Below are 27,916 nucleotides of genomic sequence, written 5' to 3' on the forward strand. Positions count from 1 at the left end.
GAATGGAAGGTTTTAGACAAATAACTTTGCCTCTAAACTCCCAAAGGATAACAGATAAAACTTACAAAATGAATCCCCTTTTATGAAATTTAATATTTATAAAGTATTGTATATGTTTTAAAGAGAACACTCTTTAAAGCAGATGAATGAATTAGGCTGCAGCCTTGCTTTTACCTCCAACATTAAAATACCACTGGGTTAGTTTCAAGACCCCGATCAAAATTTTCCAGTGAGCCGGGCAAGAGGGGAGACACCCACCCGTGTAACAATCAATCTTATCCTTGGCAATGGCTTCATAAAGGGTCTTTATACTGTGAGTATGGCATCAGCAACTCCAGTTTCACTACAATGTGTGGGAGTTTTCACAAATTGCTATCACTCAGAAAAGAAGTTTGTCTATGCAAAGAATGTTGGGTTGATTGTACAGTGTGGGGGGATAGAATTTGGCTTCTCCAGAGATAGAAAAACCTCTAAGAAAGTGGTAAGGGACAACTAAACACATGCACTTTGTTTTTCTTATCATACATAGGAGGGGATACCTGGGGAGGAAGAGACAGCTCAATTACTAAAGATATTTTCAGGCACAGACTGACAATAGGTAGACCATTTGCTCTTATTTAAAAGCTCCAGTTTTGAGGAACGATTACAATCCCAAGCCCAGCACCTGCCCACATACACAACTATACACACCTAGCCAGATGAGCACACAACGTTCCTAAACTAAGGACGTTGCCTTCATTTATAAACAACAGAAAAGCACATATTTACTAAATAGTTCTGACAGGAGGAGGGGAAAATGCAGAATTTAGAGGCAAAACAAAAGTAGGTAACTGAAAACAAGGTTGTTCATAATACACACACACACACACACACACACACACACACACACACACACACATCCTTCCAGCTATTTCCGGTTAAGCTACGTATGCCCCTTTTACTGGAGGAAGATAACGATTGGAGCTATGTTGACAGTGCTTTGATGACTATTGGTTTCTGTGCTGCTGTGAAGAGAAGATGTACACTCCTCCTCCTTAGATGCCAAGTCTTTCTTTGAGCTGTGAGCTGAAGAAACTACAGATGATTGCTAGGCTAAGGGAAAGCCACCTCTAAAGCTGCGGGATGCTGGACCCTGGTACATACCAAACGTAGGTACTTAACCTAGGCCCAGAGTCAGTAAAGAATCCCAATTGGAACCCAAAATAATAATATCTGCTGGGTGCACCAGTGTTTACTTGGTAAACTGAAATACGCGGGTTTTGGAAAGGCAAGGAATTACCCTACAAAATCAGCTTAATCTGGAATCAAGCTGCATTGTATGGCACATCAATGTTCTACAAGTGCTAGAACAACAACAAAAAAAGTTAGCCACCCACCAATACTGGGTCATTTTAAGAATTAAATATCTCTATATTTATATATTATTTAAGGAGGGCACAAACAGCTCACAGTGGTCCACGTGGGGATGGCACCGGCAATCTTGGTGCTACCAGTACCACGCTCTAACCAACTGAGCTAACCGGCCACCCCCTAAATATCTATTTTTCCTCATGGGAAAACAGATTGTACCTGCCATACTGATTTTCTAATGCATGATACCACCTAACAGGTATAGCATTTTATATTCTGTCTGATTTAATCAATAATTAATAATTCACATTTGTGTGATGTTAAATTTATAAAGTTCTTTAGTATATTTCATATTATTTACCTTATGTTGATTTCTGCCAACAACCCTGTGAGTGTGAATGAGGCGGTATTATTATCCCCATTTTACAGATGACGAATACCGTGTTTCCCCGAAAATAAGACCTAGCTAGACCACCAGCTCTAATGCATCTTTTGGAGCAAAAATTAATATAAAGCCCGGTCTTATTTTACTATAAGATCCAGTCTTATATATAATATAGTGTAATATAATATAATACAATATAATATAATATAATACCAGGTCTTACATTAATTTTTGCTCCAAAAGACTCATTAGAGCTGATGATCCGGCTAGGTCTTATTTTCAGGGACACATGGTAGGAGGCCAAAAGAGGTTAAGCATTAGTAGAACTCAGGCATCAAGGTTCCAAGCTTCTACTTTGCAGTGAGGTCAGCAAGGGACACAAACATGACATGATGTGGCATACCCCATTCCAGGTCAAAACTTGTTATCTAACCCAAAGTTTATCATTACACAAGCTTATCTGTTGGAATGCTTGCCAACGTGAAACCTAATGCTAACTTCCTGAATCAGCAGGGAGGCACATGCTAGAGCCACAAATCTTGTATTCTATTTCCTGGTTGTGGCTCAAATATCCCTTTACCAAGAAAAGAGAAGAGAGGAGGGTGATAAAATTTTAGCAGTCTCCCAGAATCTTCCAAAGATTTACAGCTCCCAGGCTGCCAACAAGTACCTCGCCATCTAGCGGTCATTTTCAGAAATTTCACCTTCCTGGTACCCGTGGGAGGAGACATCCTGTGGATGTTCCATTTTTCATCTATGTGATATATGGTATGAAAGTGATCTCTATTCCAATTGAGCTCAGCAGAAGATACCCCACTGCACCACACATACATCTACAGGTCAAAATACTAGGAAAGGGATTCGGTTAACAGTTAGTAGTTTAAACATAGATGTGCCATACAATCCAGCTAGTACACTCCTAGGTATATATACCCAAGTGAATTGAAAACTTATGTCCACACAAAAACCTGCATGTAGATGTTGATAGAAATTTTATTAATAATTTCCAAAAGCTATAAACAATCAATATGTCCTTCAGCAGGAGAATGGATAAACATCTTTACAAGGGAATATTATTCAGTGATGAAAAGGAATTCTGAAAGACCTACTGAATCACACAACACCATGGATGACTCATAAGTACATTTTGATAAGAGACATAAGCCATACACAAAAGGCTACATATTTTATGGTTCTATTCATAAGACACCCTGGAAAAAGTAAAACCATAGGGATGGAATATGTATCAGTAATTTCCAGGCGTTGGGGGGAAAGGGGATGGTTAATAACAAAGGGGATACACAGAGGAATTTTGAGAGTAATAAAACTCTTCTGTATGGTACCAGAGTGGTGAGTACATGATACTATGCATTTGTCAAAACCTATATATATATATAAAAAAACCTATAGAGCTATAATTCACCGAAAATGAGCATTAATGTCTCCAAATTAAAAAATCAACCAGGATGTCTAGGGATCCAGGATGGAATGCAGACTACAACAAATGAATCTAACTGGACTACACAACTGCACTGAGTGTGGGTACACCCTTGAGTTAACTTTGGAAAATCTTGTTTTACCTGGAAACTATAAGGATAAAAATAAAAGAACAATATATAAACATTGTACTCTAGTTGATAAATTTGTTTCTTACAGGATATAAGTGAACAATTCTGAAACTAATTTACATGTATACTAGTATTGAACAAATAAATAAATGGATGGTGGATAGTGAAAGCTAGGTTGCTCACTATTAGAGAAGGAAGTTATAAACAAGAAAGGGAGGCTAGAATGAACCCTGTAGTAGTGGATTAGAGTTGGAGACATAAGTATGAACTCAGGTTTAGCTTAATATATATACAAATGAATAGAGGACACAGAAACAATTATAGATATGAATGTATACATTATCTAATTCTGTATAGTAAGAAAGCCTAGAAGCAATGACAGCTCAGTAACAATGACTACTTCCAGATTTTGGATTCTAAATGTAATTGCGCAATAAAAGGAACTCGGGTTCCTTGGAGAAATGGCTGATTCTAGGAGGACTAGGGAAGGAGAAGTATCAGATGAGTCTAGAGTGTCTTGTACTACCAGAAAATAAGGAATTACTAAAAAATTGTAAGAAAGGAGGCATTTTAAAGGGACACAGTTGCCAACCTGAAAGAATTCTCAATTGTCAGAGCTGGAACAATTTGAGCAACAAAATAAAGGAGGTAGTATCAGGTTAAAACTTAAAGTATAAAATAAATACAGTCACGCACAGCTTAACAACAGGCATACATTCTCAAAAATGCATTGGTAGTCAGTTAAGTTGTTGCGTGAACATCACACAGTGACTCACACACACCTAGATGGTACAGCCCACTACACAGCCAGGCTCTATGGTGTACCCTATTGTTCTTAGGCTACAAGCCTGGACAGCATGTTACTGTACTGAACACCATAGGGAAATACAACACAATAGTATGTGTGCATCTAGACATATCTAAATATAGAAAAGGCACAGTAAAAGTACAAAAGATAAAAGTGGTGTACCCATACAGTGTACTTACCATGGATAGAGCCTGCAGGACTAGAAGTTGCTCTGGGTGAGTCAGTGAGTGAGTGGTGAGTGAATGTGAAGGCCTTGGACATTACTGTACACGACTGTAGACTGTATAAACACTGGACACTTAGGCTTCACTCAATTTATAAAACAACACGAGATTAAATCAAACCCAACAGAAAATGATGTAATCGAGAGACATGGTAAACGAGATGTATGAGGCTGCTGCCAGTGTAACACAACACACAGTTTTACGGCACATTTTTTAAGTAGAAAGAGTACACTCTAAAATAATGATAAAATGTATAGCAAATACATAAACCAGTAACATAATTGTTTATTATCATTATCAAGCTCCGTTATAATCTCATGGGACCATGACTGTATATGCAGTCTGTCATTGACCAAAACGTCGTTATGCACTTGACTGTATATGTGAGTCCGTACACATATAAATGAATGATTGACTAAATAAATGGTGGAGAAGAGACAGAGCTTCCTTACAGATGATTCCAAATAACATATGTAGATACTCCCCCCTTCCAGGAGGGCAAGTTAGCGACTTACTTCCAAAGAATAGAGAATGTAAAGGCAAAAAATAGTAACTTTACCATAGACAAACATGGGAAACACTACATTAACTAAGTGATCAAAGTTAAACTAAGTGATCAAAGTTAAGTAGTGATAATTACTACCGTGTTTCCCCGAAAATAAGACCTAGCCGGACCATTAGCTCTACTGCACCTTTTGGAGCAAAAATTAATATAAGACCCGGTATATATTATATTATATTATATTATATTATATTATATTATATTATATTATATGACCCGGTCTTATATTATAGTAAAATAAGACTGGGTCTTATATTAATTTTTGCTCTAAAAGATGCATTAGAGCTGATTGTCCACCTAGGTCTTATTTTCGGGGAAACAAGGTAGTGATAAGTCTTATGCATATTATGTATCTCTTAATATAATGTGATGAAAAATAGCACTTTGCTTCTGTGATATTCTTCTCCAAAACCAATAACTCCAGTGTAATCATTAGAGAAACATCAGACTAACAAAATTTGAGGGACATTCTGTAAAACATCTGACCAGTACTCTACAAAAATATTAGTTATGGAAAACCTCAGAAATTGCCACAGACGAGAGAAGACTAAGGACATATTATGATCAAATGCAATGTGGTACCCTGGATTAGATCCTGGAATTAAAAGAAAAAAAAAAAAGACATTACTGGAAAAAAATGGAGACATCTGAAAGAAGCTCGGAGTTTAGTTAATGGTAATATACTGATGTTTGTTTCTTAGTTTTGATAAATGTACCATAGTAATGTAAGATGATAACATTAGGGGAAACTGGGTGAGGAGTGTATGAGAACTCTATGTACTATTTTTGCAACTTTTATGTAAATATAAAATTAACCCAAAATAATTTTTTTTCTTTTTTTTAATTTAAATTTATTGAAATTTTTTTCTTTAAAAATGTTGAACCATATGGAATATGTGAAAATGTTGACAAACACACACACATACGCAAACACAGAATTAGTTTCAACAGATATGTCTGTCAGATTCCTCCTTAACATAAAACTAAGGAGGAAGAATAGTCTTCTGCAGGCAGAGGTCCACCATTATCTTACTGTGTAACCTTGAGCAAGCTCCTTTTTTCAACTCTGGGCTTGAATTTTCCATCTCTACTATGAGGGGCTGAACCAGATGGTCTCCAAAGGCCCTTTCAGATCTATCCAATTTGGGTTCCTTTTAGTTGTGTGGGAGGCAGGAACAGAGCCCAAAAGTTTCCCTTGGGTTTGCTTAACAATACCAGCTGCTTTACCAACACAAGCTCAAAGTAGAATGTTCCATGCGAGTTCCAATCACCAGCAATCCCAGAGAGATGGGTTCAGTATGAAGCAGGATGGAACTGTGCATGGTATAAGCCTCTTTTCTGGGCAGAGTTCTGTGTTTTCGAAGAAATGAGGTCAATGTGAAAGCCATCTTCAGAATGTTGCTCTTTCTGTTCATCATATACTGTGAGGTAATATTTGAGAGCAAGTAACGCATAACTCCCAGAGGAGAGTTGGGACGACTCAGGGCAATCACAATATTATTACTCCCTACTCTTCAAGGTCATTTGTCAGGCCAAACCCTTCAAGGAAATGATCCTTGACTCCCTAGAACCAGAATGTGCTAGCTTCAGACCTTGACATTACTTCAATGGCTTTATAAGAAGAGATGGCTGAGAAAGATGTGCACCTTCACTTTCGAAGATAGTGACTGTGTGTGATAAATATATATACTCACACACAGTACACCAACCTCAAAACTAAAGGGCTAGATCACCATCTTGTAAAAGATTTAAACTGCCAGAAGTCTATTTGCCATTTGTATGTCCTCTTTGGAGAAATGTCTCTTCAAGTCCTCTGCCCATTTTTCAATTGGGTTGTTTGTTTTGTTGTTGTTGACTTTCATGAGTTCCTTGTATATTTTGGATATTAGCCCCTTATCGGAGGCACTGTTTGCAAACACCTCCTCCCATTCAGTTGGTTGCCTCTTTATTTTGTCGATGGTTCCTTTTGCTGTGCAGAAGCTTTTAAGTTTCATATAGTCCCATTCGTTTATTTTAGCTTTTACTTCCATTGTCTTTAGAGTCAAATTTGTAAAATGCTTTTTGAACCCAAGGTCCATAAGCTTAGTACCTATGTTTTCTTCTATGCAGTTTATTGTGTCAGGTCTTATGCTTAAGTCTTTGATCCATTTTGAATTAATTTTGGTACATGGTGACAGATAGCAGTCCAGTTTCACTCTTTTGCACGTGGCTATCCAATTCTCCCAGCACCATTTATTGAAGAGGCTGTCTTTTCTCCATTGCATGTTTTTTGCTGCTTTGTCAAAAGTTATCTGTCCGTATTTATGTGGTTTTATTTCTGGGTCCTCAATTCTATTCCATTGGTCTATGTGTCTGTTTTTCTGCCAATACCATGATTATTGTAGCCTTGTAGTACAAGTTAAAGTCAGGGAGTGTGATACCTCCAGTATTGTTCTTTTTTTCTCAAGATTGCTTTGGCTATTTGGGGTCTTTTGTGGTTCCAAACAAATCTGATGATTTTTTGTTCTATTTTTTAAAAATGCCAGTGGGATTTTGATGGGGATTGCATTAAATCTGTATATTGCTTTGGGTCATATGGCCATTTTAACTATGTTGATTCTTCCAATCCATGAGCACGGAATGTCTTTCCATTTCTTTGTGTCTTCTTCAATTTCTTTCAAAAATGTCTTATAGTTTTCAGCATATAGGTCTTTCACATCCTTGGTTAAATTTATTCCTAGGTATTTTATTCTTTTTGCTGCAATTGCAAAAGGAATTGTTTTTTGTATTTCTTTTTCTGAGATTTCATTGTTAGTATATAGGAATGCAATGGACTTTTGCATGTTGATTTTGTAGCCGGCAACTTTACTGTATTCGTTGATTGTTTCTAATCACTTTTTGGTGGAGTCTTTAGGGTTTTCTATATAAAGCATCATGTCATCTGCAAAGAGTGATAATTTAACTTCTTCATTCCCAATTTGGATGCCTTTTATTTCTTTCTCTTGCCTGATTGCTCTGGCAAGGACTTCCAACACTATGTTGAAAAGCAGAGGTGATAGGGGACAGCCCTGTCGTGTTCTTGAACATAGAGCAAAGGGCTTCAGTTTTTCACCATTAATTATGAGATTAGCTGAGGACTTGTCATATATCACCTTTGTTATGTTAAGGTATTTTCCTTCTATACCTATTTTATTAAGTGTTTTAATCATAAATGGATGCTGTATCTTGTCAAATGTTTTTTCTGCATCAATCGATATAATCATATGATTTTTGTCCTTTATTTTGTTTATGTGATGTAAAAGGGGGAGTGGAGAAGAAAAAAAGGAAAAATGGAAACAAAAGAAGGAAAACAAAACAATTGGAGAAAAACAGAGGAAGAAAAAGAAGAAGTAAAGGAAAAAGATGGTAGTGAAATAAGAAAGCAATGAAGAAAAGCCTCATATTGTCACTGCTAATTTTGACTAGTGATACTGTAGACCTGAAAATATTTGTTGCAGAGCGTGGAATACATTGGATTCCAATTGCTATCTGTGTGTCGACGGAGATTTTCACAAAGGCCTCAATGAAGGCTTGGCTCTTTTTTACAATGAGTCTACTGACTCATTCTCAACTCAGCTATAGGATCTTATTAGAATAGGGAGTTAATGATCCAAATTTGTGCTGGTTTCAGAGCTGACAAAAAATGCTTATAACCTCCCATGGAACTAAAGATCAAGGAGCCCCCGTCCCCTTGCTATTTAGCCCACTGGTCAGTAGCACATGTACACACATACACACTTCCTCAAATCAGGGGATTTAGCTGATCCAAAACAAAAGTGAACTCATAAAACCCAGTGAAAGACATTATATAATGATAAAGAGTCAATTAATCAAGAATGTATAACAATTGCACCTAACATAAAAGCCTCAAAATACATGAAGCAAAAACTGACAGAACTGGAGGGAGAAATAAACAGTTATAATAATACTAGTTGCAGAGTTCAATATCTCACTTTCAATAATGGATAGAACAATGAAACAGAAGATCAATGAGGAAATAAAGGATTTGAACAACACCATAGATCAACAAGACCTAACAGAAATATTGAGAACACTAGATCCAAAAACAGTAGAACACATATTCTTCTCAAGTGCACATGGAACATTCTCCAGGATAGAGCATGTGTTAGGCTACAAGACAAGTCTCAATAAACTAAAAAAAATCGAAATCATACAAAATATCTTTTTAAAACTATAAATCAAATATGTGGAAATTAAACAACACATCCTTAAACAATCAATGGGTCAAAGAAGAAATCACAAGGGAAATTAGAAAACACTTTTGAGATGAAAAAAATAACATAAAGTTATGGGATGCAATGAAAGCAGTGCTCAGAGGGAAATTTACAGTTGTACATGCCTATGTTTTTTTAAAAAAGAAGGATCCCAAATCAATAACTTGAATTTATAACTTAAGGAACTAGAAAAAGAAAAGTAAACTAAGTCCAAAGAGAGTAGAAGGAAGGAATAATAATACTACATCAGAGTGACAGTAAATGAAATAGAGAATAGAAAAACAATAGAGAGAATAAATGAAATTATAAGTTAGTTCTTTGAAAACATCAACAAAATTTACAAACCATTAGTTAGACTGATTAGGAAAAAAGAAGATGAGACTTAAATGATTAAAATCAGAAATGAAATTAAAGACTTTACTACTGACCTTACAGAAGTAAAAATAATTATAAGAGAATACTATAAACTGTATGCCAACAAAGTAGATGAGCTAGATAAAAATGGACAAATTCCTAGAAATACACAAACTACCAAAATTGACTCACATGGAAATAGGATTTAGAAGAGAATTTCTTCAACATGGGCATTTATGAAAAACCCACAGCTAACATCACAACACTCAATGGTGAGAGAGTGGAAAGCTTTCCCCCCTAACATCAGGAACAAGACAAGGATGCCCACTCTTACCACCTCTATGCAACACTGTACTGAAAGATTTAGCTAGAGAAATTAAACAAGAAAAAGAAATAAAAGGCATCTAAATTGGAAAGAAAAAAAGTAAAATTCTCTACTGACAGATGACACGACCCTTTACATAGAAAATCCTAAAGAAAATCCTCAAAAAATACCATTAGAGCTAGTAAAGAAATTCAGCAAAGTTGTAGGCTACAAAATCAATGTACCAAAATCAGTCATATTCCTATACACTGGCAATAAGTAATCCTAAAAGGAAATTAAGAAGCAATTTCATTTTAATTAATTTTATTTGTTGAATGAATACATGCATTTTTAAATTGCCATTTTAGTGTATTTAAGATTTTGCGCTAATGAATATCTCAAGAGCTTTCCCTCCTGTCATTAAGTAATTTAGAAAAAATAATTCTGTCTTTTGGATAGACTACAGTATGTTTATTTCTCCATAACAGAACAATTAACTTGGTTCCAATTTTTAAAACAAAGAACACTGTGATAATAAAAAAGAAACAATTTCATTTACAATAGTATTAAAAAGAATAAAATACTTATGGATAAATTTAATGAAGGAGGAGCAAGACTTGTACACTAAAAACTACAAAACATTGATGAAAGAAATTTAAAAAGACCTAAATAAATGGAAAGATATCCTGTTTTCATGCATAGGAAGGCTTAATATTGTTAAGATAGCATTACTCCCAAAATGAGCTACAGATTCAGTGTAATCCCTATCAAAATCCCAGTGGCCTTTAAGAAGAAATAGAAAAGCCAATCCTAAAATTCATATGGAATTGAAAGGGACTCAAAATAGCACAAATAAACTTGGAAAAAATAAGAAATTTGGAGGACTCATAATTCCCAATTTCTAAAGTTACTTCAAAATTACAGTAAACAAAATAGTGTGGTACTGGCATGGGATAAAAATATAGATCAATGGAATAGAATTGAGAATCCAGAAATAAACCCATATATCTATGGTTAATTGAGTTTGACAGGGGTGCTGAGGCCATTCAATGGGGAGAGAACAGTATGTTCAACAAATGCTGCTGGGACAACTGGATACCCACATGGAAAAGAATGATGTACCCTTACCTCATACCAAATAGAAAAATGTACTAAAAATGGATTTAAAACTTTACAGAATTACAACTATAAAACTCTGGCAAAAACCGTAGGGGTAAATCATCATGACCTTGGGTTTGACAATGGTTTCTTAGATATGACACCAAAAATACAAGAAAAATATAGAAATAAAATAAAAAGGAGAAAACCCCAGAAAAGTTGGACTTCATCAATATTAAAAACTTTTGGGGGCAGTCGAATGGCTCAGTTGGTTGGAGCACGAGCTCTTAACAACAGGGTTACCGGTTCAATTCCTGCATGGGATGGTGGGCTGTGCCCCCTGCAACTAAAGATTGAAAATGGTGACTGGACTTGGAGCTGAGCTGAGCTGCGCCCTCCACAATTAGATTGAAGGACAACAACTTGGAGCTGATGGGCCCTGGAGAAACACACTATTCCCCAATTTAAAAAAAAAAATAAACTTTTGTGCCTCAAAGAAAGTGAAACTACAATCCTCAAAATGGGAGGAAATGTCTGCAAATCATATATCAGGTCTGGTATCCAGAACACATAAAGAACTCTAAAAACTAAACAACAAAATGACAAATAACCCTGGGCAAGGGACTTGAATAGACTTTTCCCCAAAGAAGATATAAAAATGGCTAGGAAGCACATGAGAGGATACTCCATGTCATTAATCATTAGAGAAATGCAAATCGAAAGTACAATGAAATACCACTTTATACCCACTAGGATGGCTAAAATTAAAAAAAAAGGAAAATAATGAGTATTGGCGAAATTAGTGGATAATAAGTGGAGAAATCAGAATACTGACACATTGCTAGTGGGAATGTAAAATGCTGTAGCCACTGTAGAAATCAGATTGGTGGTTCCTCAAAAAGTTAAACATAGAGGTACCACGGGTCCCATAATTCCACTCCTAGATGTATAGCCAAAAGAACTGAAAGCCAGTGTTCAAGCAAAAACTTGTACACAAATATTCATATGAGTACTCTTCACAATAGCCAAAAGGTGGAAATAACCGAAATGTCTATCAACTGATGAACAGATAATAAAAATGTGGTCTACCCATACAATGGAATATTATTCAGCCATAAAAAGGAATGGAGTACTGATAAGATGCTACAACATGGATGAACCTTGAAAACATTCTGCTAAGTGAAAGAAGTAAACCACAAAAGGCCATATATTCTATGATTCTATCTATATGAAATGTCCAGAATAGGGAAATCCATAGAGACAGAAAGCAGATTAGTGGTTGCCAGAGGCCGGGGGAAAGGGAGAATGAGAAGTGACTGCTTAAGGGATGTGGGGTTTCATTTTTGGGTGATAAAAGTGTCTGGAACTAGGGAATGATGATGGCTGCACATTATGAATGTACTAAATGGCACTGAATCGTATACTTTAGAATGGTTAAAATGGTTCGCTGATGCCGAATCTATTGTTCTTTCTATAATACACCCGGTTCTACAATATACACTGCTATTGCAGCACCCCACCCCAAACACCCATACCCATAGTGACTAGGTTTCAAGACTTCCCAGTGTCAATCACACTTGCATCTCATGCAGTGTGTAGCACACAGTAGGTACTTATTATTTGGTTGAATGATGAAGGTGTTTAGTTTATTGCATGTTAAGGAGTGGAAATAAAAGAACTGAGTAATAAGTACAGGGAAACTCAAAGGCAGTTATTGGTGGAATTGGCTTTTAAACAGGATTACAAAATAATTTTATGAGAGAGAGCAAGGCCTATCAAGAGGAAGAAAGAAAATATATCAACATCGCTTTGAAATTTTTGAAAAGAAGAACATTTCAATGTGTTTTCTTCTCTAGACAGAGTAAGATTAATAATTGCAAGTTATAAATTGAATCATTCTTGTACTACTTGAAAGCTGCATTTCCTTGTAATTAGGATTTTTAAAGAAAATTACAATTTCAAAAAGCTTATCTCAAGGATAAGAGGCCTTTTGTTTATTTGTATTTTTAATAAATGCTAGACTTCAAGGATAAAACAGGGAGAGGTGTTGAGGTGGGGACTTTCTAGTGGGTTCACCATAAATAACATGCAACATTAGTGTGTAAATTACTGTTTTTGCTTCATCTTGTACTATTCATATAGCTCTAACTTTAGAAGCTACCTGATACGGTCTACCGTAGCCTTGGTAGAAACAAATCAAAGTAAAAGTAACCTAAACTCCAGTTTGGGGAAGTATCATGCAATGAAAATAACACTGAAGTGAGCATTAGGAGATCCGGGTTCTAGTCCCAGCTCTGACATTGGGTCATTTTAGGCAATCCATTTCTCCTCTAGGACTCAGTTTTCTCACGTGTGAAATGGTGCTAACAACTTCTAAGTGTCACTGAAGATTAAGTGAAATACCAGAAATTAAGTTTATTAACTGTTCTACAAATTGGAAATGACATAATAGCTAAACCTCACTTGCTTCTTCCCAGATAAGGCTTATACTGTTGACCTTTCCAGTGTCATATCCCAATATGACTTCCACTTTCATTTCCCCTTTCCTCTCATGTACCACCTATAGGCCATGTGCCACGGGAATGGTTCTTTCCCATAAGAAGTGCATAAGAAAGCCCTTGAAGTAGAAGCTGTCTCCATTTCAGGGTCTCATTGTTGATAGCATTCCCTTATGTCTGGTGTTAAAAACTGCAATTCACATATTTAGTATAATCCTATAGACAAATCCAAACCCTCCACCAGCTTCAGCTCTGTTCCTTAGACAGCAACAGTCAGACGTAAGACTCAGTCACATGCTATCAGCAAGTCACCCATCCCTCTAAGCAAGGCAGTGTTACCTCGCCATCTCTCTGAGCCTCTAGCCTGTTAGATTCTTTGAACCCCTCCCCTCCACCTGCCATACTTGGAGAAGATACATAGCAGAATCATACAGCCAGCTTCCTACTTTCATGGCTTCCCCACAGTATGGTAACAGGATTCCCTTGATCCTCACAGGATGCCAGGGTGCTAAACTCCTGAGTGATGCAGGAAGAAAGCATCTGTGCTCCTTGTAAGCACCAAGAAAAATTAAGCACCAAGAAAAATCTGTAAGTAAGAAGGTAAAAACGGTCAAATATATGATGATGGAAGGAGAACTGACTCTGGGTGGTGAGCACACAATGTGATATATAGATGATGCATTACAGAATTGTATACTTGAAACCTATGTAACTTTACTAACCATTGTCACCCCAATAAACTTTAATAAAAATTTAAAAATAAATAAAATAAAAATCTATTTAAATAAACTTTTGTTTGCTCCGTAAAGTAGAATAGATCTTTACTAAGTTATTTAGGATATTAATCTTCATTCTGTTTAATATTTCATATTCTCTTGACAAGTAATGGATTAAGATATTGTATCCTTTGTAAAGATGCCAAATCAGGTTCACTTTCTCTTCACGCAAGAAACAGATCAGCTAAATATTACACAGGACAATGTAACACCAAGAGAAGGAGCAGCAGGCTAAATAAGACTGGAGTCAGGGCTATAGGAGACAGTGCAAGTCTCAGGAGGACAAGAAATAGGAGAAAGAAAAGCTGAAAAGAAAATCATAGGAAAGAAGATAAGATTAGAGAAAAATATTTAAAGAGGAGAGAGTTTGAAGAAAAGCTGATCATTTATCCGTTTTTACAGAAACCCAGAGAGCTGAATTACTTGTCCAAGGTCATAAAAGAGGCAGAACTAGGACCAGAGGTGAAGTCGTTTGACACCAAGTTCAGGGCAACTGCAGCTTTCTCTCTTGGCTGGCTGAATTGGGAAAACCTGCTATAGAGAACAAAGCACAAGTCTAAGAGTGACGCTTACTGCTTTTTAATCCGAGAATGCTGCCCCAGGTATTTACTTTCTTTATATCTTAGTTCCTCCTGCTGTCGAACAGCGATCATAATAAGAGGCCCAAAATTCCCAGGGAGGATGTGAGGCTAAGGAACGAAGGTGAGAAAACACTTAGAAAATAATTATTTCATTCAACTGAAATTCTTTAAGGAGCTGCAATAATTAGATGGCACAGCCTTAAGTAAACAAGCAAACAAACAAAAAAAAAACCCACAAAGGAAACAATTCAGAGCCTGCAGGTTACTCTGCATGAAATTCACAATTTAAAACAAAAAGCAAGATGAAAGGCCGATTATACAAATAACATGCTGGAAGAAAACCACACTAAATAACTCCCCAGGTTCTTCCTGAGACAAGGTGCTGTACCAAGTGCTGCCCAGTGGTGCCATCAAACATAGACTAGAGCAATTCTACGAATTCTAGACAAGTTGTGTAAACATTGACACTGGGTGGAATTCAACCAATACTCTATTCAAGACAATAGTCTCTCTGAGAAAGTAAGCGTCTTGTGAAAGTATCTAGGTAAGAACACTTGCATACATCAATATAAACACACACATTTTTCTCTCACAACTAGTGACCTAGTAGCTACATCAGAACTAGAAGCCAGGTTTCTTTTCAAGTTCAATCTGCCAGAACACGAGCTCCATGAAAATCTTCATTTGTATCATATGTATTTTCACTGATGCATTGCCATCATCTCAATACTCAGTAGTTTTTTTGAGCATATGCATTCATTTAGCATGTACTGAGGAATCAGTACTCAACAAAGAAATGAATGCTTTTAATGCATTTACTTCAGTTGTAAGGGTCAAATGAGATAAGGGTTGTGAAATATTTTGTTTATTACAAAGGGCAAAACACATGAAAAGGGATCATGAAAATTATAATCACAGCATTTCAGAGCTTAACAGTATCTTAGTATCAGTCATGGATACTGCTACTCAGAACCAGAATTTGTGAATAGATTTGTCAGAAAGGTTTATTGTCATCTCTGTAACACATCTCACTTCAAGCAACTGCTACTGCCAGGATATTGACATGTTATTATATTTCATCATCATAACCAGTTGCCAAGGTAGGAATTATTTTCCTATTTTGCAGGTAGGGAAACTCTGAGCTCAGTGGGTTTAATTGGGAGGCCCAAGTAAAAGCCAACAGCAAACAGACCATTAATCAGTCAGATGCTTTCATTTTACAGGTGAGTATATATTTCTTAGTTTCTAGCTTGTATCCTGCATGAACGTGCACAAACAGCATCTGAAAACTCCAACAAGAATCCAAAGTTCCATAGACACAGACAATAGTTTAGTGGTTACCAGAGGGTGTGGGGGGTGGGGGGTGGGAGATGAGGGTAAGGGGGATCAAATATATGGTGATGGAAGGAGAACTGACTCTGGGTGGTGAACACACAATGGGATTTATAGATGATGTAATACAGAATTGTACACCTGAAATCTATGTAATTTTACTAACAATTGTCACCCCAATAAATTAAAAAAAAAAAAAAGAATCCAAAGTTCTCTTGCTGGTGTAAGTCTGCACGTACAGTACTGCTGTGGAACCCACAGTGTTATCAAGTTTCACAATAGCATGATGGGTCCAGACTAAACGATTCCAAAATAGCTTCTTCTCCTTCAGTACACCCATGCTATTCACTGGAGGAAACAAGACAGAAACCTAGTCCCTGTCCCTTGGGAGCTCCCAGTTCACTAAGGAATGCTGTGTCTCATGGATGTGAGGCAAACAATTTGGCACAATATAATGAAGAATATATCATTGATACAAACCAATTAGCCAACAAAACACAACTGAATATATAATTGACATGAGACAATTACAGAAAATGTGAGATGGACTATATAATTGACTTCCTGGTTTTTAACTCCATGTTGGTTCATAAATGACACCCATACATTCTTGTGTTGTCATGGAGCTTCAGGGAACTTTGTATTGGCTTTAATTCCTAGACAAAGTGGGCTGAGTTCTGGGACTGGTTTGGCAGTGTTCCAGTCCCTGCTGTCAGTGAGCTGCCTCACCCTTGCAGAGAGACCCCAAGAGGGCACAAAATTTTTGCATTAATGGAATAAATCATGTCAATTTAAATCACTAATCAGGAAGAGTCAATTTAATCAATATTTCTATAAAGAATGCATACTTGTTTGATTTAACCTTAATATATAGCTTTTACAATCCAGACAGATGGCAGGATTTATTTTTAGAAGATATTTAGGTATACAATTAAAGCAGTGATTTACATTTTACATTTTTAAGATTAATTTCAGCTTCATCATGAAACTGAATAACAATTTTTTTTTTTTACTTTATGTATCAAAACTAACTGAAGTAAAACCTTTCAGGAGCACTGGTGTGAACCCTAAGAAACAAGACACCTACCAAGACGGGCTTCTGGTGGCTCGCTGGGCTCAAATTGAAAGGCAGAAGCCAGCAGGCATTTCTACACAGGATCCTCTCACGCAAATGCCACTTGAGGTGAAGTCTGCACTGAGCCGCCTGCCTCTCACACTGTGCTCCTGCCCTCTGAGCCAGCCCTTATAAAGGGATTCCTGGAATCCTATTTCAACCAATAGGACTAAGGCTTTCCCTGTCCAATCAGAGCCCAGCATCTTCAACGACCAATCAGAGCGGCTCCATTCTGACCAATCAGTACAGTGCCTTTTGGACCAATCAAGCTGTGAGGATTTGGAGTCCTCATCTGCATGAGGACAGACCAATCAGGAACCAGGGGGTGGGGCTTCTCTCTATATAAGCCAGCTCCCCTCTGGCTCAGAGAGGACACTTTTTCTCTTGCCAGTAACCAATGGTTTTCCCGAGCTGAAACACCAAAGACATCTCCTCCGACCAGAGCAGGCAGAGCTGTCTAGCTAAAGTGCGGCCTCCCCCCAGGGCTGCCTTGCCCCATGGCCACTTCACCCCAGGGCCACCTCACTCCAGAGGCTTCTAATAGCTGTGCTCCTTCATAATTGAGCTATAACACTACCGAGCTGTTGCATAGCCGTATCATAGTTGAACTGCTTGCACTGAATACAGTTTCCTTCTTCACTGCACCCCAAATTGGGGATTCCTGTTGCCACTGAATTGGCACCAAGGACCACTGATTGACACTGGGAAATGTCTTAAATCATGTCACTACTTTATTTCTGTCAAAGGTGTGATCATGTCAACGTTTCAAATCTGAGATACTGGGAGCCATTCCTGTGTCCTAAATCTATCAGAGTCACCCAATCTCATGTCTATTATATCTTTTTGCAATGCTAATAGTACCCTATGCTACGCCCTCATTGTCTCATGGTTGGATTAAGGCAAGAGCTTTCTAGCTACTCTCTCTGCCCCCAAAACATTTTTTACACTGCCAGCAAAACACTCTCTTGAAAAATATCCTTTTGCACATGTCCTCATTTCCTTATTCAAAAAACCATCAGGGTTTTCCCCACTGCTCACTGTGGCTCCTTAGCTTGGTACTGAGGCACTTCATGATCTGAATTTAGTGCATTTCAACATCTGCTAATCACTACTTCTTAATATGAATTCTTGCCCCTAAACAAACAGTTGTACTTATTGCCTACCCACCATATGCCAGTATTTCCATTTCTTAATCCCATTCATTAATCCCATTCATTAACCACATAAGGAATTCCACTCTTTTCTTTGTTTAAGTTCTAGTTTCCTTTATAAACCTGTCAAAGCCTTCTTTTTGGAAAGTTTTCCTCAGCTACCCTACCTCACAATGACCTATTTCTTCCTTTTTAAATTTATTTATTTAAATTTTGCTAGTTTTGAGATATAATTGACATATAATATTGTGTAACTTTAAGGTGTACAACATGTTGATTTGTTGCACTTACATATTCCAAAATGATTACCACAGTAGCATTAGCTAACATCTCCATCACGTCACATAACTACCATTTCTTTTTCTGTGGTAAGAACATTTCAGATCTACTTTCTTAACAACTTTCAGCTTATACAATACAGTATTGTTAACTACAGTCACCATATTGTTGTACATTAGATCCCCAGAACTTATTCATCTGATAACTGGAAGTTTGTACCTTTGAACAACATCATTCCATTCCCCCTACCTACCAGCCTTGGCAACTACCATTCTACCCTTTGGTTCTATGACTTTGGCTTTTTTAGATTCTACATATAAATAATACGCAGTATTTGTCTTTGTCTGACTTATCTCACTTAGCATAATGTCCTCAAGGTCCACCCATGTTGTTGCAAATGGCAGGATGTCCTTCTTTCTCATGGAAGAATTTAATACACCAGGGGTGCCAAAAAAATGTATACACATGACTTGTATTCATCTTTTGTTATCAGTATATATTGAGTATTACAATTTTAATACAGTTTTTTTCCTTTTTAAAAATGTGTATACATTTTTTTGGCACCCTCTGTATATATCACATTTTCCTTATCCATTCATCTGTTGACAAGACATTTAGGTTGTTTCCATATCTCAGATGTTATGAACATTGCTACAATGAACATGGGAATGTGAGTGTCTCAAGACACTGATTTCATTTGCTTTGGATGAATACCCAGCAGTAGCATTGTTGGGTTATATGGTAGTTCTATTTTTAATTTTTTGAGGACCCCCGTATTGTTTCCCACAGTGGCTGAACCAGTTTGCAATTCCACCAACAGTACACAGGGTTCCCTTTTCTCCACATCCTCACCAACACTTGTTGTTTGTTGTCTTTTTGATGATAGCCATCCTAAGGTGTGAGGTGATATCTCATTGTGGTTTTGATTTGCATTTCCTCTATGATTAGTGATGTTGAACACCTTTTCATGTACTTATTGGCTATTTGTATGTATTCCTTGGGAAAAATGTCTATTCAATAGTCCCTCCATCCATTTTTTAATTGGATTTTTTTTTTTTTTTTTTTTTTTGCTATTGAGTTGTGTGAGTTCCTTATATATTTTGGATCTTAACCTTATATCAGATACATGATTTGCAAATATTTTCTCCCATTCTGTAGGTTGCTTTTTCATATTATTAATTGTTTCTCACCAAAAACAATGAACATGTATGACATTTTATTTAGAGCAAAATTATCTATGTGTTAAATTAAATGAACACGTCTTTGAAACTTACAAATCTAAGGTAAGTTTTTTAAAAAGAAATTTAAGCCCAGTAAATATGAAAAGAACTAAAATATTGGCTTTTGTAGCCAATTTATTCAACATTTCCTTTCTAATTCCCAAATGATTTATTCTATTTAGAATGAAGACATAATGAATAAGCAAACAGTCTCTTTACACTTAGAGATAAAAGAATTGCTTTTAAAAGCTAGATTAGCATTTTAATGACTTTTTATAATCCTCCTGCTTAAGTGCATTCCCCTTTGCTTGGTAAGACTTTCTTTAAAACCTCATCAGTAAACAGAAATTCCTAAATGAGTTATCCCTAACCCTGAAATTTCTTACTTTTATATGAAAGTATGACAACAAAATATCCGTATCACAAGTAACTCCTTTTCTCCAGCAGTAGAAGACTTGGCAAGAAAATGGGTCTGAAATAGTATAGTGTCTGCTATGACTTATTAAACTCTTCCAACAATATAAATGATAATATAATGAAATCTGTGAGCATTAACATATTACAACATATTTTTATATAGATTTCTTACACAACGCATTTTAACACACTTTAAAGTCCAATTTGAAATCTGACTTCTCCATTTAAATTATTGATTCTTATTCACTCTATTCTGTCTTCATTTGTACCATTAAAATATGAAAGTGTATTTCATTCACTGGTGTGAAATAAAAGAATTTCAGCGATCTAGAGATGTATTATTTAGTCAGGCTTCTAATCTAGGCAAAAGCCCTCAGTGAAACAAATAATTAGTGTTGGGAATAGAAAGCCAAACAAAAATTCAGTACATGAATTTGCTATTTTTATCCTTGGTCTTTACCCATTACAAGTGGACTCACAAGAATGGAAGACTACTGTAACATCAATGCTGTGGCCTAACTCTTAAACTGCGAGTTCCTATTGAAGAAGCCCCACACTGCACTAGTTATCACAGTGTTTATACAACATTATGGTCCACCTTGCAGAAGATTAAGGGAAGACAACAAAAGCTTTCCATTCCATCTTTTATGAATAGTGAAAGAAAATACACCACATTCCTTAAACAGTCCACATACCACAGGGTCAGAAAAGCCTTACAAGTCACCTAAACTAAAGCTCCGTGATGCTGAAGTACCTCCGGTGAAGAGCACACTCACTACCTCCTGAAAGTAGCCATCCCATTCCATGCTCACATATGTTGAGACAAACTTTCCTTATAGCTTCTGCCATATAATAGAAGTCCAACTATTCTTTATTTTATGTCTTTAAGATATATAACAAAAATCATGCCACCTCTTTCCCAGTCTTCTCTCTTTCAGAGTAAACAACCCTACTTCTTTAATCTCTTTTACAACTCCAGTTTTCTAACAATAATAGCCCTAATATCTTCAGTCCTGGGTGATATTACACAGTAGATATAGTAACCTTCAATTTCCATGCTTTATTAGAAAACAACCATTTGTTTCTTTTAAAAAGGACCCTTTTCTGCCTTTTCTTCCTGTACCACCCCCACTCCTTTCCCAACAGTAATTATCTTCTATCTCTCCTCCCCCTTTCTTCTCTATCCTTTAATTGGCCATGATATAAAAATGAACATTTAAATTATTTGTGATAGTTACCTTGACTTCTGTTCTAAATTTTAAAAATCAGTTGAGATTGCCCTTGTGTATTATGAAGCACTTATATGTGGAATCTAAAAAGCCCAATTCATAGAAACAGAGAGTAGAATGGTGGTTTCCCGAGGCTGGGGATGGGGAAAATTGAAAGATGCTGGTCAAAGGTACAAACTTAGTGTTATAAGATGAATAAGTTCTGGGGATCTAATGTACAGAAGGGTGATTATAGTTTACAATAATGTGTTATATACTTGAAAGTTGCTAAGAGAGATCTTAAATGTTCTCACCACAAAAAAGAAATGGTAATTATGTGAGGTGATGGAGGTGTTAATTTAACTTTATTGTGGCAATGGCAACCATTTTGCAATATATACACCTATTAAATCATCATGCTGTACACATAAATTTACACAATGTTTTATGCCAGTTATATGTCAATATGTCTAGAAAAAAAGCTATAATTAAAATAGGTTGTTTTTTTACTTTTATTTGGTCTCTGAATTTTGGGTCAGTGTTTCCTGGAAGGGAAAAAAGTACTTTGTCTCTACCATGTGGTATTTCTTTACCATTACCTAGTTTTCCATTATTCCTACTGTGTTTCCCCGAAAATAAGACCTAGTTGGACCACCAGCTCTAATGCGCCTTTTGGAGCAAAAATTAACATAAGACCCAGTATTATATTACATTATATTATATTATATTATATTATATTATATTATGCCACTTCTTACATTATATTATATAAGACTCAGTATTATATTATATTATATGTTATGCTATATTATGTTATACTATATTGTATTATATAAGACCCAGTCTTATTTTGATATAAGACTGGGTCTTCTATTAATTTTTGCTCCAAAAGACACATTAGAACTGATGGTCTGGCTAGGTCTTATTTTCAGGGAAACACGGTATAGACAAGCAATTCTCAATATCTTAAGATGCTAGGAGACAGAGAAAAAATTAATGATGAAAACTATATCAAAACCTCATTTAACTCACCAGTTTTCAATCTTCTTCCTTTCCCTCTATTACCAAAGCAGCGAGATTGACTGATTTCATTTTCACCTATTCCTTCTGCTTCACTCCTTGCTTTGTGGAGGTGTTAAAAGGACAATATTGGGAGGTAATGACAGGAATAAAAAAAACCTATTAATACAATTTATAGTGATTGAAAATTGGTCATAAGTCACCTTTGTGCCTGATTATGTATCTTCTTGTAGGCTTCCTTAAAATGTTTGACCTCTTTAAATTCTAAATGCTTCTTCCTAAAAGTACCTTATAAAAGATAAGTATCCTTACTATTAGAATGTAAATGAAAGCCTGAGAGAGAAGGGAACTGAAAGACTCAGGGCAGGGAGGGGGTTTAGCAATCTATGAAATTTATTTTCAAGATAAAATAGGCTTATTTTTATTGGCATGTGGAACAGATGCCATAAATTTACCTCCATACCATCAACAGCTAACATTTGAATGTTTATTACAAATCAAACACTGAATATTATTCCATTTATTCTTCACAAAATCTGCATGAGGTAACACTATAATTAGCCTCTCTCATAAATCTCTCATAAAGCCTCTCTCAAAAATTGAGTCTTAGTTAAGTAAGTTACCCATTATCACACAATTATAAATTGCAGAGCTAAAATTTGAACTCAGATAGCTAGATTCCAGAGCTCTCATTCTTTATGCAGTACTGCCCAACGATATACCCACTACTCCAGGGAGTTGGTACAATCTCCATGACTCTTCCAAGGCAGTCTCACATGACAAAATAGCAGTAACCAGCAACCTGGAAAGACATTTTTAAAAGTCTGCTATCCTTGGTACCCCAAAGGTCTAAGAGAGGTTATCTGAACCTTATTTATGCAGCTACATCCCTGCTACTCTGATCTTCAAGTATTGCTCACCTCAGATGAAATTCCAAGGAAGCCAATTTAGAACCACTCATATGATTAAAATTAACATCACTAGTAATAAGACAAATTTGTATTATGCATCTTGTGATATGTATGAAACATTAAGAAGGACATAATATCACTTATGTGGTATTCTTGCCAAAAATACACAATCTGTACCTCATTAGAAAACACGACATAAACCCAAATTGAGAGACATTTTAAAAAATAACTGGTCTGAATGTCTTTTATAAATATAGACACAAAAGTCTTCGACAGAATGCTAGCAAACTGATGTCAGCCACATGGAAAAATGATTATACACCATGACCAAGTGGGGTTTATCCTAGGAATGCAAGATTGGTTTAACCTCCAGAATTTAACCAATGTAATATACCATACTAACAGAAGAAAGCTCAAAACCAAATGATCATCTCAATAGATGCAGAAAAAGCATCTGACAAAGTCCAATACCCTTTTATCATAAAAACATTTAACAAATTAGGAATAGAAGGAAACTTCCTCAACTTGATAAAGAGCATCTACAAAAATTCGAGTTAATGCTATACTTAATGATGAAAGACTGAAAGTGCTTCCCCCTAAGATCAAGAACAAAACAACAATGTCCATGCATTCCATCATTGTATTTCATTCAACATTATATTGGAGTTTCTATCCAGAGCAACTAAGCAAGAAAAAGAAATAAAAGGTATTCAGATTGGAAAGGAACAAATAGAGACATCATATATATATATATATATATATATATATATATATATATATATATATGTATATATATATGTGTATGTGTGTGTGTATATATATATATATATGTGTGTGTGTGTGTGTGTGTATGTGTATATATATATATATATATATGAATATGGGAACTAATTCAGCAATGTTGCAGGACATAGACCAAAAAATCAATTCTATTTCTATACACTTGCAATGAACAATTTAAAATTAAATTAAGAGCATAATTCCATTTACAATAGCATGAGAAAGAATAAAATCATAGGAAGAAATTTAACAAAAAAAGTATAAGACTTCTATATTGAAAACTGAAAAACATTGGTGAAAGAAATTTAAAGACATAAATAAATTGAAAAACACCCATGTTCACAGATCGAAGATTTAATATTGTTAAGATGCCAATACTTGCCAAATTGATGTTCAGATTCTACATAATCCCTACCGAAGTCCCAGGTGGCATTTTTTTTTGTAGAAACTGACAAGCTGATCTTAAAATTCTCTGGGCTTTACTTCCAGGAACCCCACCAGGTCCTCATGGTGAAGGTGAAGATCCCATAAAGATCCCCAGGTGACTCATGACATGGGCCATGCAGGATCCTGGCCTTCCAAGACTCAGACTCAGGCTGTGGCATCTTCCCTCCCGCCATAACCCAGCTCCGGGCTGCATTAGACGCAGTGCCCAGAAAGAGGCCTGGACTAGATTAATTTCTAAAGGTTACTTTCAGTTCTGAAAAATGCATGTTTCTAACATTAATTGAATTGTTGTGGGGGATCAATTCCTAATAAAGTACACTTAGCAAGTGCCTCTCCAAATATGACAGTGTGAAATGAGTCAAAGACATAGACCCTGACCTCCAGGGACTTCTTTGATAAGAAAGCTAAGTCACATTTTTGCCACTGTACCCTGTACTTTCCATTCATCTATGCCACTGAGAAACAATCAATAATATGAACAAACAACGTACAGAATGGGAGAAAATATTTGCAAAATCACCAAATCCCCTCACTGGCCAGGCTGCTTGTTGAATCAACAAAGACAGCAGGCCTGAGATACACAACAAGAGAATCTGCTGGGTGCAGTGAATCCTGATTTCTGCCTTGCCTCACCGTCTAATTCCCACAGGCATTGCTAGGAACCAAGAGGTCTTTCTAATTCCTATGTGTGGGTTCTCACTATTTGTTATCTTACCTCCTTACAGATTACCACCTTTGTCTATCCAACTCTGTCCTTAACTGGGGTTCTTTCTACTTCTCTAATCCATTTTATGAATCTGAATTGTCTCAGGATTCTGGCCTTCTTAGTCTGGCTCAATCAACATGTGAATTAGCCCCACTTGGTGAAGTTGGTTCCTAGGCTGTCAAAGGGAGTAGGATAACAGCATCTTACTGGTTTGTGGGCAAAAGCATCACTGGGCTCACCTCTATCACATGGAATAACTTTCCTGGCCTGCCAGAAGTTATGAAGAACAATGATCCAGGTCAACAAACACTATAGCTATTATGAGATGGTGCCAGGCAAAGACACGACCTACCACTGAGAGAAACCCAAATCTTTCTGCTGGGAGTTTAGCATAGAGATAAATGAGGAATTTCACCAAGCTGCACTCCAGGAGCACAAACCACTAGCACAGTCACTGTTCAATATTCTTCTAATTCCAGCTTTATTTCTTTTTTTAAAATTTATTGGGGTGACAATTGTTAGTAAAATTACAGATTTCAGGTGTACAATTCTGTATTACATCATCTAAAAATCCCATTGTGTGTTCACCACCCAGTCAGTTCTCCTTCTATCACCATATATTTCATCCCGCTTACCCTCATCTCCCACCCCCCATGACCTTTACCCTCTGGTAACCACTAAACTACTGTCTGTGTCTATGAGTTTCTGTTTCTCATTTGTTTGTCTTGTTCTTTTGTTGTTTTTGGTTTATATACCACATATCAGTGAAATCATATGGTTCTCTGCTTTTCCTGACTTATTTCACTTAGCGTTATACTCTCAAGATTCATCCATGTTGTCACAAATGTTCCTATATCATATTTTCTTACCGCCGAATAGTATTTCCTTGTGTATATATACCACAACTTCTTTATCCATTCATCTATCGAAGGACATTTTGGTTGTTTCCATGTCTTGGCCACCGTAAACAAAGCTGCAATGAACATGAACATTGGAACACACGTGTCTTTATGTATAAATGTTTTCAGATTTTTTGGGTAGATACCCAGGAGAGGGATTGCTGAGTCATATGGTAATTCTATTCGTAATTTTTTGAGAAACCTCCACACTGCCTTCCATAAAGGCTGCATCAGTCTGCATTCCCACCAACAGTGTATGAGGGTTCCTTTTTCTCCATAGCCTCTCCAACACTTGTTACTATTTGTCTTGTTGATGATAGCCATTCTGACTGGGGTGAGGTGATATCTCATTTTGGTTTTGATTTGCATTTCGCTGATGATTAGTGATGTTGAGCATTTTTTCATATGTCTATTTGCTATTTGTATGTCCTCTTTGGAGAAATGTCTCTTCAAGTCCTCTGCCTATTTTTCAATTGGGTTGTTTGTTTTTTTGTTGTTGAGTTTTATGAGTTCCTTGTATATTCTGGATATTAGCCCCTTATCGGAGGCACTATTTGCAAAAATATTCTTCCATTCAGTTGGTGGCCTCTTATTTTTGTCGATGGTTTCTTTTGCTGTGCAGAAGCTTTTAAGTTTCATATAGTCCCATTCGTTTATTTTAGCTTTTACTTCCATTGCCTTTGGAGTCAAATTCATAAAATGCTCTTTGAACCCAAGGTCCATAAGTTTAGTACCTATGTTTTCTTCTATGCAGTTTATTGTGTCAGGTCTTATGCTTAAGTCTTTGATCCATTTTGAATTAACTTTGGTACATGGTGACAGATAGCAGTCCAGTTTCACTCTTGCACGTGGCTATCCAATTCTCCCAGCACCATTTATTGAAGAGGCTGTCTTTTCTCCATTGTATGTTTTTTGCTTCTTTGTCAAAAATTATCTGTCCATATTTATGTGGTTTTATTTCTGGGTTCTCAATTCTATTCCATTGGTCTATGTGTCTGTTTTTCTACCAATACCATGCTGTTTTGATTATTGTAGCCCTGTAGTACAAGCTAAAGTCAGGGAGTGTGATACCTCCATTATTGTTCTTTTTTCTCAAGATTGCTTTGGCTATTCGGGGTCTTTTGTGGTTCCAAACAAATCTGATGATTTTTTGTTCTATTTCTTTAAAAAATGCCATTGGGATTTTGATGGGGATTGCATTAAATCTGTATATTGCTTTGGGTAATATGGCCATTTTAACCATGTTGATTCTTCCAATCCATGAGCACGGAATGTCTTTCCATTTCTTTATGTCTTCTTCAATTTCTTTAAAAAATGTCTTATAGTTTTCAGCATATAGGTCTTTCACATCCTTGGTTAAGTTTATTCCTAGGTATTTTATTCTTTTTGCTGCAATTGCAAAAGGAATTGTTTTTGTGTTTCTTTTTCTGAGATTTCATTGTTAGTATATAGGAATGCAATGGACTTTTGCACGTTGATTTTGTAGCCGGCAACTTTACTGTATTCGTTGATTGTTTCTAATCACTTTTTGGTGGAGTCTTTAGGGTTTTCTATATATAGCATCATGTCATCTGCAGAGAGTGATAATTTAACTTCTTCATTCCCAATTTGGATGCCTTTTGTTTCTTTCTCTTGCCTGATTGCTCTGGCAAGGACTTCCAACACTATGTT

The 27,916-nt window shown here is 36.3% G+C and overlaps 1 protein-coding gene and 1 long non-coding RNA gene across 2 annotated transcripts in view; one reads left to right on the forward strand and one right to left on the reverse strand.

Annotated features, from left to right (window-relative positions):
* The window catches only part of NEXMIF (neurite extension and migration factor), a 97,217-nt gene that overhangs the window by 24,484 nt on the left and 44,817 nt on the right, over positions 1 to 27,916 (reverse strand).
* Positions 25,512 to 27,916, forward strand: part of LOC141569549 (uncharacterized) — a 156,239-nt gene continuing 153,834 nt past the window's right edge. Inside the window, exon 1 of the long non-coding RNA XR_012493266.2 lies at positions 25,512 to 25,886. This is a non-coding gene — a long non-coding RNA (uncharacterized LOC141569549). The remainder of the gene's footprint in view (positions 25,887 to 27,916) is intronic.

Source organism: Rhinolophus sinicus, chromosome 18 (genome assembly GCF_057876585.1).
Source record: "Rhinolophus sinicus isolate RSI-liver-muscle chromosome 18, RSI-T2T, whole genome shotgun sequence".
NCBI lineage: Eukaryota > Metazoa > Chordata > Mammalia > Chiroptera > Rhinolophidae > Rhinolophus > Rhinolophus sinicus.